Below are 12,242 nucleotides of genomic sequence, written 5' to 3' on the forward strand. Positions count from 1 at the left end.
GTCCTCCATCACGTGTATGTAATACCAACTACTAATTGTAGCATTTAAAGGCAAAACAAACATTAATACACATACAACTTTAACCAATTACTGTGACTAACGAAATTCTTAGATACATTTTTACTTTGTTCTGTCCTGTTGTCACCGATAGCTACAAGGTCAAGACACTGATAGTAGTTTATTTTCAAGTTCGATACAAAATCAAGGACAAGGATTACAAAAAATTACAATTTTAATCAGTCTATAATTCTATATAACTTTTGATTGAGCAAATATAGACAAGAACATACCTTAAAATCAGACAATTTTAATCCTGTCTAATACAACGATGGTCAAAACTGACACAATGTCCTTGATCAATAATATTGGGGTATAAATAGATATCAATAATAGATATTATTGTTGTATTTTTTATGGGTACTAACAAGCGATGCTTAGTGTGAAAGCTATAAAAAGTTATTTAATAATCTTCTCAAACGCTAGGTCAGAATATTATTTAAGCCGACGGAAATCCGTAGCAAACCCTGTATTAGCAGATTAAATCGGTCTATTCCATTTACAATATTACTCAGTAAAACGTACATATTTATTATCAGTTTAATCCTTATTATTATTATTATAGTTTTAAAGCTTGGTTCAGACTAGGACAGCACGTATGTACGCGCAATACCAGGGTCTTATGCCTGGTTCGCACTAGAGACGCAACATTCGGACTGTCGCTTGCCATTGGTCAACTCGCTTACGTTGCGTTTACGTCCTTGCGTTACGTCCTAGTGGGAACCACGCTTTATGTTGCACTTACGTCCTTCTGAGCTTTATAATTAATAATTGAGTTATGCATATTTCTAACAACAAATTCAGGACGATAACTAAAATGTTGTGAACGTTACTTTGCTTACAAAATAACACAAAGATACGGGGGAAGAAGAGATAATGGGGAGTGAATCTGATACAGATCATTTCACTACACAAAGAATGAAAGTGTCTTAGGTATATTTATGCCTAAATATATTAAGTAACCGTAAGACAATAAGGCAATCAATTGCTGGATAAAAATATTGTCACTGACGTTAACTAAGCATGATGGCCAATTAAGTATAATACTAGGCTAATAATAAACTTTTAATCAGTATTTCAGTATTTGATTTAGCTATACGTTTAGGCCACCTTAATGATATTATATGGCTTTCAAAGTGCATCGTATTAATAACGAAAAAAAGCTCTAATTTAATTTTCTTGGGAATGTCAAAAGTAGGTGGATGTACATAGCTCTGTACCAATTGAAAACTACATGAACAAAATCAACCGGAAATACATTTCCACATAGAAGTTAGTAGCCTTTGAGGATTCAAGAACCGTATGAACATAATTAAGCACATTTATCATAGGCTGTTCTTATGATTAACAACCCTGTTTTGTAAATACAAAAATATGTCAAGTAAAAATAAAAAGGAAATCATATTCAACAATATTAATACTTGTCTGTAGGAAAGCGTTAGACGCGACAATCGGGAGTTAACGTGGTGTGGTGGGGGAAGGCCAATGATGGTGTGTCTGAAGCCCCAGGCTAATGATTTTTATTTTCTTTCGGGCGGTAATACGCTTGAATAATTACTTCTGCCGTGTGTGTTAGAGACTTACACGGATGTCTGACAACTCAAGCACAGGGGACGAGTTTTTGAATACATGTAGTCATTCGTCAATTATACGATTTACTCTCGGGAACACATAGCTGCGGATGTTGGTTTTATACCTGCTTTTGAGCCCGCACAACGGATAGCACGCTCTTGTTACAGGTCTCTGCCCAACGTATTACACCTCTCTAGACAACAAAGCTTTGCTCTTATTATGGTCAACCCACCATTTAATATATACAATATCAGTTTAGTTAAGTTATGCAAATTGCTAAACAAAGGGACTACTGCAAACTGAAGAAAGGTTACTACATTAATGAATGCGACTTGTTGATACAGACGAATGGTCATGCGTACGCGTAAAGGACGAACGTCACACGCGCCGATAAATGGAAAATTCAAATGTCTTATCGGACACGAGGCCAGCATCCGAATGCATTCTACGTGATCATTTGTACTACTATGTCATTCTTCGACGCCACAAACCATAACAGAATGTACGAGCAATCATTTAGCAGAAAGCATTATTATGTGTTAACATTACACATACAGATAAATTGCTTCCCTTGACATGTGTGTAGTAATATTTGTTATTATCAACGTTATTCACACTGCGAATATAAACAAATACAGTCATAACACAACTTTTTGTCTGTTTTACTTGAAAACAGTAAATAATTATTATGTTGCTACTTGAAATACAAAATACGATGTTATTATTAATTTGTTATGGCAGTTCTTTTCTGTATAAATACTATCAACTCATGTAATTAAGCACATTTCTTATTTATTATAAGCCTAATTCATTTAATATTATATGGTGTAGATTAAAAAAACCAACAAGCTAGCATAAGTTAAGCTCCGATCCTATTACAGCTTCTTTGTTACTGTTGTTTTCCTCTTGTTTTTTGTATGTATGTTTTTTTATGTATTGACAATAACAATTTCTACATTTTCTTTATAGTTTTATCTCTTCCGTATTATTTTGTTGTCAAAATGTCAGCTTCCTATATGTTAAATGAAAATAATATCAAGTTGTTGTAAGCCTAACTATAACAAGCATGCACTTAGGCCTATTGACATTTTGGTGTGTTCTAGGTTTATACAAGTCTCTGACGTCGTATGATATTTTGCTTTGTGTTTTGAGATGACGCATTGAAAGATACAATGAAGACACTCATTTGCCAAGAATTTTCTGAAAATCAATTTTAAAAATCTATGAATCAAGAAACAGTAGCTCGGCAGTCGTCCAATTACATAGAGTATCGTTGTTACTAAGGGCAACGTTGGCAAACACTGATTTAAATACAGCTGATCGTCTGCGAAAAAAAGTCTGACTAGATCATTACAATGTATGTACATAAAATGTAACTAAAACAAGATAAATTTCACAACAAATATAATAAATCGAGTGTAATGTACCCTCGTGAGAATCGTAATCCTATAATTTTAGATCATAACTCATGGTTCTAAGAAGAACTTTTGTTTTTGTAGAAATATGTATGCCTATATTTATCTATCGTTGTACGTGTCGTTCTTATCAACAGGCCTTAATGATTACACTCTAACATAAGACCCATTTACACGACCAGGTGATCTCTAAATAAGCGAATTGCCGGGAAAAGTTCAGAGAGGTGTAACAAGCTATATAAAATCTTTGGCAAAGGCATATTAAAAGAAAAATAAAAACCGTATATCTACTTTGCGTTGTCCATATTAATATTATTGTCACACCTGTAGACAAGAACGCGTTGCGCATGCTCCTGAACTTTCCTGCCCTACTTTCATCATCAACCTCAAGATATAGTTTCTATAAAAGGTACTCTGAAAGGAAGACATTTATTAACAAAAACGTACTAACCTAATATAGTTCATCATGCAGTGTTGTACGGTACTGAACCGAAACCTTACATTCTGCTAATTCCAGCACAATTCCCTATTCCTCCTGCAGAAATAACTTGTACTGAGTTATAATGCACAAAATAACACAACAGCACATCCTCACGGATTATTCTGTAATCATTTTCGTGAGATTGTTCAGATCGCCATAGTCATTACTGTACTGTTCAGGATTAGTAACTAAAAAAGAAAGAAATGTAGATAATATAAATCTAAACAGAAATACTTAGATTAACAATTATAGCATACTAAAGACATAATCATAATAATCATAATTGTTTTACTTTGGTAAATTTGGAAATAATTATCATAGGTGGCGCACTTTCACATTATTCCCTAATATAAATTCTATAGTTTTTCTTTTCTTTTTTTATGTTAGTGGAAACAGAGAGTATTTCTAATTAAATATGTAAATCATCTTGTAAGGAATCTAGATCGTTAGTATTTCAACTTTAAGGTCGGGTTACAAACATGTGGTTAAAGAGTGTTAAATCAGGGACCTGGTTAAATGTAGTATTAAGTCATATAGGTCTACAGTTTGTGTGATCGTTACGTGCCATTTTCTACGTGGAATGTGTTAATGTGCAGATTACTGAATACAAATACGGAGCAAAACGCCCCGGCCTTCTTCATGATTCATACCCTTACATTTGATATCTTCTGGCATTTCAAGATAACACAATATAAGCTGTTTACTTTGAACTTCATTCTATGAAAAGAAAAGCTATATTTGAAAAGTAACAGGGCGAGAAAACATCATACAAACAAACTGGATTTAGCCATCAATTTGACAGATATATGAAACGAAGAAACAGAGGAAATTAACTTCGATGAAGAGAGCTAAGCATAGCGAAATATGATGTGACTTGTAATACAGGTCCCGTGGGCTTCTCTATCGCATTAAAATAAATCAGGCTTCTAAATTCATAAGTAAGGTACGAAAGAAATGAATCATTACAGAAATAAAAGTCGTTTTATAGTTCTAGTCTAGATTGCGATTATAACCCTAATACTTTAATAGCGGGACAACGTTCCACGATGAGGCCAACAACACTATCTAGATCATGTCTAGCTTATACTTTTTACAATAGAAACTGAATGAGAAATTAAAATTAATCATCAGATACTATACTTTACCCAATAATAAAAATAGAATTTGGTTTTTTTTATCAAGACTCCGCAGTTTTTTTTTGCAGTAGTAGGGTAAAACAAACCAACAAAAGGAAATCTATGTTTACAAATGTGGAATTTTATTCATAAGTGTATTGACTCACAAAGTTCAAATTATCAATATAGTTTACGTTGAAACTGAACCAGTTTCGGTGTACCTGAGAATCAACAGTAGACAAGTGTTTTACAGTGTTTGCTATGCCTGGGGCAGACAACTTTCGATTTCGAAATTAAAAATTCTTATTTATTTCTTAATAGTTGTATTGCTAGATAACTTATTTCAGACGAAGACTTGCATATATGGTTTATTTAATTATGGCGATTGTGTACTAGACGAAGGAAATGAAACAAACATTCAGTAAAAGTTCAAATGTACTTAAATTGTTTGTTATGATATTTTGGTATAGTTTTACAAAACAAAGTATTATATAGAAGCCCCGTACCATGTTATGTCAACTTTTTACCTTAATGGCTAGTTACTAGTTGTTAGCGTTGCCAAGTTTTAAAAAGAAAAAAACGTGATGTTTGTGGCGTTTGTTGGGACCAAGTATTAAGAATACTTGTTCGGAAAGGCAACTAACTAGATTGATCAGCAACAACAATTCAATCAACGCTTTTGATATTAATTGACGTTGTATATATATATTTTTTTCACTCTTCAAGTTACAAATAATGTACACGAATTTTAATCAAGACTTTTGGTCATAAAAATGTTCGAAATCTAATTTAAAAGTTTAAACCAATAATTGTAAAACGAGAAGCGTTTTAATTATAACTCTAATTTCTTATGACATTTCCTTATGACTGTATCGTATTAAAAAGTAAGATGGTCCGATAACGAGCTTGTTGTGTTATCATTTACCAAATGATAGGCTTATAGAGATGAACTTTTGCGATTCAAATTGACTGTTGATTTCCTCTAAAATACTAATCTGAACATATTCGTTGAGGGGCTAGAAAAAAAAACCAATTTAATCATTTGGTAGGCCAAATTATTGGCTGGTAAAACTGAGGCAATGTACTTTTCAAAGCCATTGACATGATGCTTTACGCCTACTCCTTTAACATTGAAGCCACTGGAATTATTTTAACTTCAGCCTACATCACTTCTGTCTATTATCTACTAGCTGAACCCGAGGCAACTATAACCCACTCATGAAAAATAAAGATGCATAACTCACTACCAACAGATCTTAAATATCATTGGGATATTAATGATCAAGCTTTTTAATTTGTCTACAGTACTACAGCAGAGTTTTTCAATTGTTTGTTTTGTAGAAAAGTACTATAGTAGCACTAATGCTGTCAAGCGATCTGGACTAGGATCTTAATCTCTTAAACGAAAACACTTTCAAAATAATACACATTCCTTAACATTACGCACGAATTATGAGGGTAGGGACATTGGCAATCAGTAATCAGTCTTTTTTGTTAGTTTCAATAATTCGCGCCAAGTTTCCATCCCACGAGTTATATGATAATAATTGAAGACACTTTAAAGATGTTTAAAAAGTGCAAAGTGTTCATGAAGGTGGATAGACGAGTTTCTAGCCCGTATTTAGTAAATATTTTGGCACATATAGCGTTTCATATGAATAATATAATACTCACAATTATGTATGTATTACGTTACGTATTACGTATGTATTTTCAGACAAAAATGGAAACGTAAACTAGTGGACTAACATAAAACACAATAAAAAAGACAATAAATACAGACTTTGGCAAGTCTAGAAGGTGGAGTAAGGTCATGTCAGTATTGTATCATATGGCAGTGTGAATGTGAATCCATAATTTGTTCTCAAATATCCTCCAAAACATGAAAAATAAAGATGCATAACATTTGCAATATACCATTTAGTAGTTTGAATAAATTTCGAATAAAAGGAAAGAGTAAAAACAATCACTTCCCCAATTAAAAAAAAACACAAAATAAACGGTTAAATGTAACAAACAAATCCATTGTCTGACAGGCTTCTCCCTTTTTCAGTTTTTATTCAAGTAGATAATTATTTTTCGATCAATTTTTTGTTTGTCAAACTGAATAAATATTACCCTATGTGACATTAAAAATAATAGCATATTCTACAAAAACAAATTTTAGAACAATTTTAGAGGGATAATGTATTTTATAGTTACGGAAATAAAGGCTAATGCTAGAAATATGTGATAAAAATATTTTATGTTGTAGGAAAAAAGCGAGTTTTTGTGTAGTTTGGGACTGAATAATACAGCTCAATGGATATATCCAGTGCTTATGCAAGGGGACGCATTGAATTCTTGCAAATTCATAATTCATACCAGTGATTAAATTTGTAATATTTCCCAAGAGGAATTATAACTTATTATATCGTTTCTGTGGATATTATTATAATACAATATGCTATACTTTCACTGTCTTTAAAGTTTTATTTTGAAAAGATTAGTAATTTAAATTTATAGAATAATTATGGTATTTAAAAGTAAAGTAAATAAATTGTAAAATATATGACATGATTTTCATATTTGTTTTTAAACTTCTGATACAGAACTGTCGTGTGCAGTCACAGTACACTGCTGAGGGATAAAACATTTTTAGCGAGAATTTCATCGTTTTTTTATTTTACCAATTTATAGTTTCCAAACTAACTCGTCATCGGGTGAGTTACTTGATTATAGAGTGTATTTTCTATGAAGTTTTACTACAATTTACTACATTTTAAAGAGAACTCTAAGGTATGGTGCCATTATTTTATTTGTCACAAAAAAAAAAGAGATTCAGTTTTAACAAAGTTTAAAAAGGTAGACAGAATGATTCGTTCACAAAACACGTACGGGATATGTACATGCAGAATAATTAAGTTAACTTTCCGCTCTGTCTAAAATAGTTAATAAATTCTCACTCATAATAATGCACATGGTGGAAACCACAGAGGCAGAAAGTTTAATAGCTCATTTGTAAAACTGGCCTAGCCAGCAAAGAAATAGGCCCCTGAAATAATCTACATTATTAAATCCATAATTGTTATTCTCAAGTTGATGGACTGTAACGTGTACTATTTATTAGCCTAATAGGCTGGAGACAAACAACGGGAATAATACTTTCAATTCAAATAACGTAGAAATTTATTTTTTCTTTTCAATCACATTTTCAGGTAACTCTTTGGAGATCATAAAATAATAAGTCAGAAGCTCAATAAGTACAGACCTGGTGAAATGCTGTACATTGAGGCATGATAGATCTTTCCTTTTGCGATAATTTACCGCTGAATAAGAGTTTGCGGGTGCGTGTCAGTAACAAGAATGAACGCGCATACAAACTCATATAACGAAATTGCACTCTTGATGACGTCATAGTTAAATGGAGAAGTTATTGAATCTCATGTACCCACAATCTTCCAGCAATTTATATTTATAAACACATATCCTTAAGCATGATCCATAACTATAAAAAAACCAGAAATGGATTTATAAAATGTGTATAGGATGATTGGGCATGTGATGGTGGGAGGCCTAAGTATGTTAATATTAATTCTAAAATATCATTTATATTAATAAGAAAGAATTCAGAAAAGAATCATTACATAATATGCATTTGATCGATATCTCGTTACAGTATATTATATACAATATATACCGTAGTAAAAATTAAAAATACAGATTACAGAAGCATAATGCCTAACCAATACATAATAGCCAAAGTCTGTATTTATTGTATTTTTTATGGTAGTCCACTAGTCGACGTTTTGATTTTTGCTTGTGAGCATTATACGTTTGAAACGCTATATGTGCCAAAAGTTATCTTTTTACTAATATTAATTCAAAACACAGTCTAAAACCTAGACTCAAACAAATAAACTAACTTTGCAAACATTTTAAGAGAAATAAATAAAATTAAAGTAAAAAGTGAAATCGCTATTATTACAGTTTATTACATTTATTCAGTCACATGTTTACTCTATAGGCTTCGCTTTGTGTCAGATTTGTTCGCTCCTTATCCGTGGTGTCGGACTAGCAAGATAGCTTCTATGCAAATTTGATATAAAAAAAACTGGTTTAGTTTCTTTACTTGTAAAAATTAATATTTGAATGTACGCGTCGATACACTCGGCTTAAAACATTATTAGGAAGGAAAACAAGGCTTAAATCAATGATATGGCTCGCTCACACAGAGTCAGAATATCGCTTTTAATTTCCTATACATGTACGAGTGTCTTGAGAAAGTTTCTAACATATATTTTTTAAAAGATACAATATTGAAATTTAACAAAAACAATTCAGAAAAAAAAAGAATCAGAAAAAAATTCAATTAGGCACAGAATTTAAAAATGAATTAATAGTCACTTATTTACAAATGATAGACAAAGGCAGGCGATAAGGAAGGAGATTGATGAAACGACGTACAAATTAGTACAGTAACTAGTAATCATGTTATTTTAAGTTAATTATAATGTTATAATATTTTTTATTTTGTTGTTATCGAATGATTTTTTTGTTCTCTCTAATAAATTTGTTTACTAAGTAATTACCGTACACTAAATTATACATGTAAATATAATCGTACTCAAAACATGTGCGTTTAGAAATATGATCTTTCAACATAACCGTAATATTTGGCCAGAAATTATTAATATTTGGCAGCTGGGTCACGTGATGACGGTGAACAAAGTTTATCAGAGAACTGTTGTATACTGACCTTGAAACAGATAAACATCCCCAAGGAATTTAATGTTACGTGTTTACATAAAATAATTAAATTAATTATGAATATATGTTATATATGTTATATATATGCGCATGCGTAGGGCCTACTACTTGTTTGACACGGTTGTGTTCTGTTAAAGTGTCTACGGTTTATTTTCTCAAAATTGAATGCGTGCTTTAGCATTTTGATTTATATTGATGAAATAAACTTTTAGCCCAATGAGAAAATGTATAGCATCGTCACCGCTGAAATGCAACTGAAGCCTGTAGCAGAAGCCATACTTCACTCTTAGCTACACCAGACAGAACACTTTTGGCACCACCACTTCATGTTAAAACATTCACAATAACATAAAACCTAGGCCTACATATCATTCAACACAACTAACCAGTCAACATTTAATTGAGGTTTTCCTTTGTTTTAAAATATTGTTTATGTTATATTTAAATTCTGCAACATTTGTTTCTCCAAACTATGATTCATCTGGAGTTATTAAAAAATGGTTTTGGATTTCAGCTGACTACTACCGTAGCGTACGTAATGTTTTTTCTGTTTTAACAAATATGCAGACATTGTTCTTTTTAAACAAAAAAATACAATTACTACAGGAAAATTAAAATTGATTATTAGGTTTGGGCACACAGACCTGCAATATTAAAGTCAAGCAAAGGAATCGATTTAATAATTTAACGGAAGTAAAGGGACTTCTGTAGTACCAAGAAAGAGTGATAGGAGGACATTTTGAACTAAAGAAACTGTGAGCTAAGAGGGCGGTAGATACACCCTGTATGTCCATATAAAACAACATGTCCATCCACAGAAAAGATTATTTTCACTCAAGCTCAAGTAGTATGACAATTAGCCAAGATTTGAAAAAGAGATGCTAGTATGGTATCATGGAGGTAACCTCCATGATGGTATACTGTAGAGTGTAAACTATGTGTTGTATTGTACGGCGGCAGTTTATAGTCACAAGTTCATCAAAACCGATACATTAACACATTCTGGAAAAGAGGGCCTAGGTTGTTCTCTGCAAAATATATACTTAAAATAATAATCATACATATAATATGCATGTACAAACACGGAAAACATGAGTTATTCACTTTGCGGCCAGTTTTACTAAAATTACTTTCTTTATGTTCAGATAAAAATCAGAGTTGATGATTGAGTAATAAAATATAATTTCATAGCAGAAACAGGGTACGGTATACATCAATGCGTTCAAAAGTACAGAGCACCAACGGCGCCTCACTCAAAGGATACTACATGTCCAAAATGCTTATCTCCACTTACGTTTCGTTCTCAGGAAGTCCCCAGTCCGCAAGTCTCATAAGTGCCTTTAAAATGCACCATGTTCTAAACTTAGCAGCTACATAGTTTTTTAATCTTCAAAAATATTCTTCAATTAGATTTAACAAGGATTATATTACGAGAGTATAATTACATTAATTACAGTATACAATTTTATATAAGTAAATAAGCAATGTATCTTCAAAATTAGGCATATACCATTCATAAAATGTTCTTATATAAATGTAAGAACTTTGAAGATATAGAACGTGGTTGTGGACATGAATTAAAGATTAAATACAACACTATTGAATTAATATAGGAAGTTCTATTTTATATTTAATTAATTATTTTGATATTTGTGTTTAAGCCAAAGATAATGTACCGCCATTATTTAGTGTTAGATCAAAGGTTAAACAGTCAAGTGTACATGATGTTCACCAAAGCAATACATAGGCTAGGCCTACACACGTATAACTGAAAATAAATTGTCTCATTGGGGGCGTCAGGGCGATTCCATTACCCGATAGGAGTGTTTCCATTGATTTTACTATTTTATTCGGACAGAAAGGTTAGTGTCGGTTTATCCCGTTAAGATAGGCACGAAAAAGACTTAAAGATTCAATTCAATTATATCTGGAAGTAGGTCTATGTCACAAATAACTACATGCTGTCAATTAGAAATACCCACAATGGAAACGTTTCAGTTGCATCAGACAAATGTACATTTACGAGCTATATTTTGTTGAACATAACAAATTACTATCGGAATTAAAAATGTCAGACGGTTTACTGCAGTATAACATACTCTAATTATTAAAATGAAAAAAATCAAGCCATTAAAAAAATGTTAATACCGTTGAGTGCATTACAAACATTAAATAGGCCTAGAATACGATCAAAGTTAATATGAAAACAACAGGAAGGAATGCTATTAACTGATGAGAAAAAAGAAGCCCACGAATGGGAATTTGAAGAAATAGTTTGCTTAAAAAGGATTAAAAGTTCCACCTGAATTGTCATGATCAATTACTGTATATCCTTTTATTTTCGCGCCAAATAATCTAATGCTTTTAAATAAGACAAGGTATTAGACTAATTAAACATCGTCTGCCTGATATACCCGTGTCGACTCGTCTGTATTTTTGCGAAGTCATATTTATACGATTTTAGTCGGAACAATTAATTATATAGAATAGATACTTAGCGATGTCTTAATGTGACTAGACCGTGTTACGTAGGCCTAATGTGGACTCAATAATTGAATTCATTGTTTTAATCGTGGCATGGTTTATGCCAATAAACATATTATATTAATATATAGAATATCATATTTTGGTCATTAGGCCTGTATGTTCTGACATTTTTTATTGCACACTTTTTATCGTACACTGCTGAAAGTCTAAAACGATTTGTGGATATGTATACCTTATCCAAGAGATTATATTTGTGTGTGTATGTATGAAAAAACTAGAAGACTGATCTTTACCAAATTTAAACCACTGTAATTTAATAGCTACAAATGACTCCATTACATTTTGAAGGCAATTTTCTCAAGGATT

The sequence above is a fragment of the Antedon mediterranea genome, chromosome 4 (genome assembly GCF_964355755.1).
Source record: "Antedon mediterranea chromosome 4, ecAntMedi1.1, whole genome shotgun sequence".
Classification (NCBI taxonomy): domain Eukaryota; kingdom Metazoa; phylum Echinodermata; class Crinoidea; order Comatulida; family Antedonidae; genus Antedon; species Antedon mediterranea.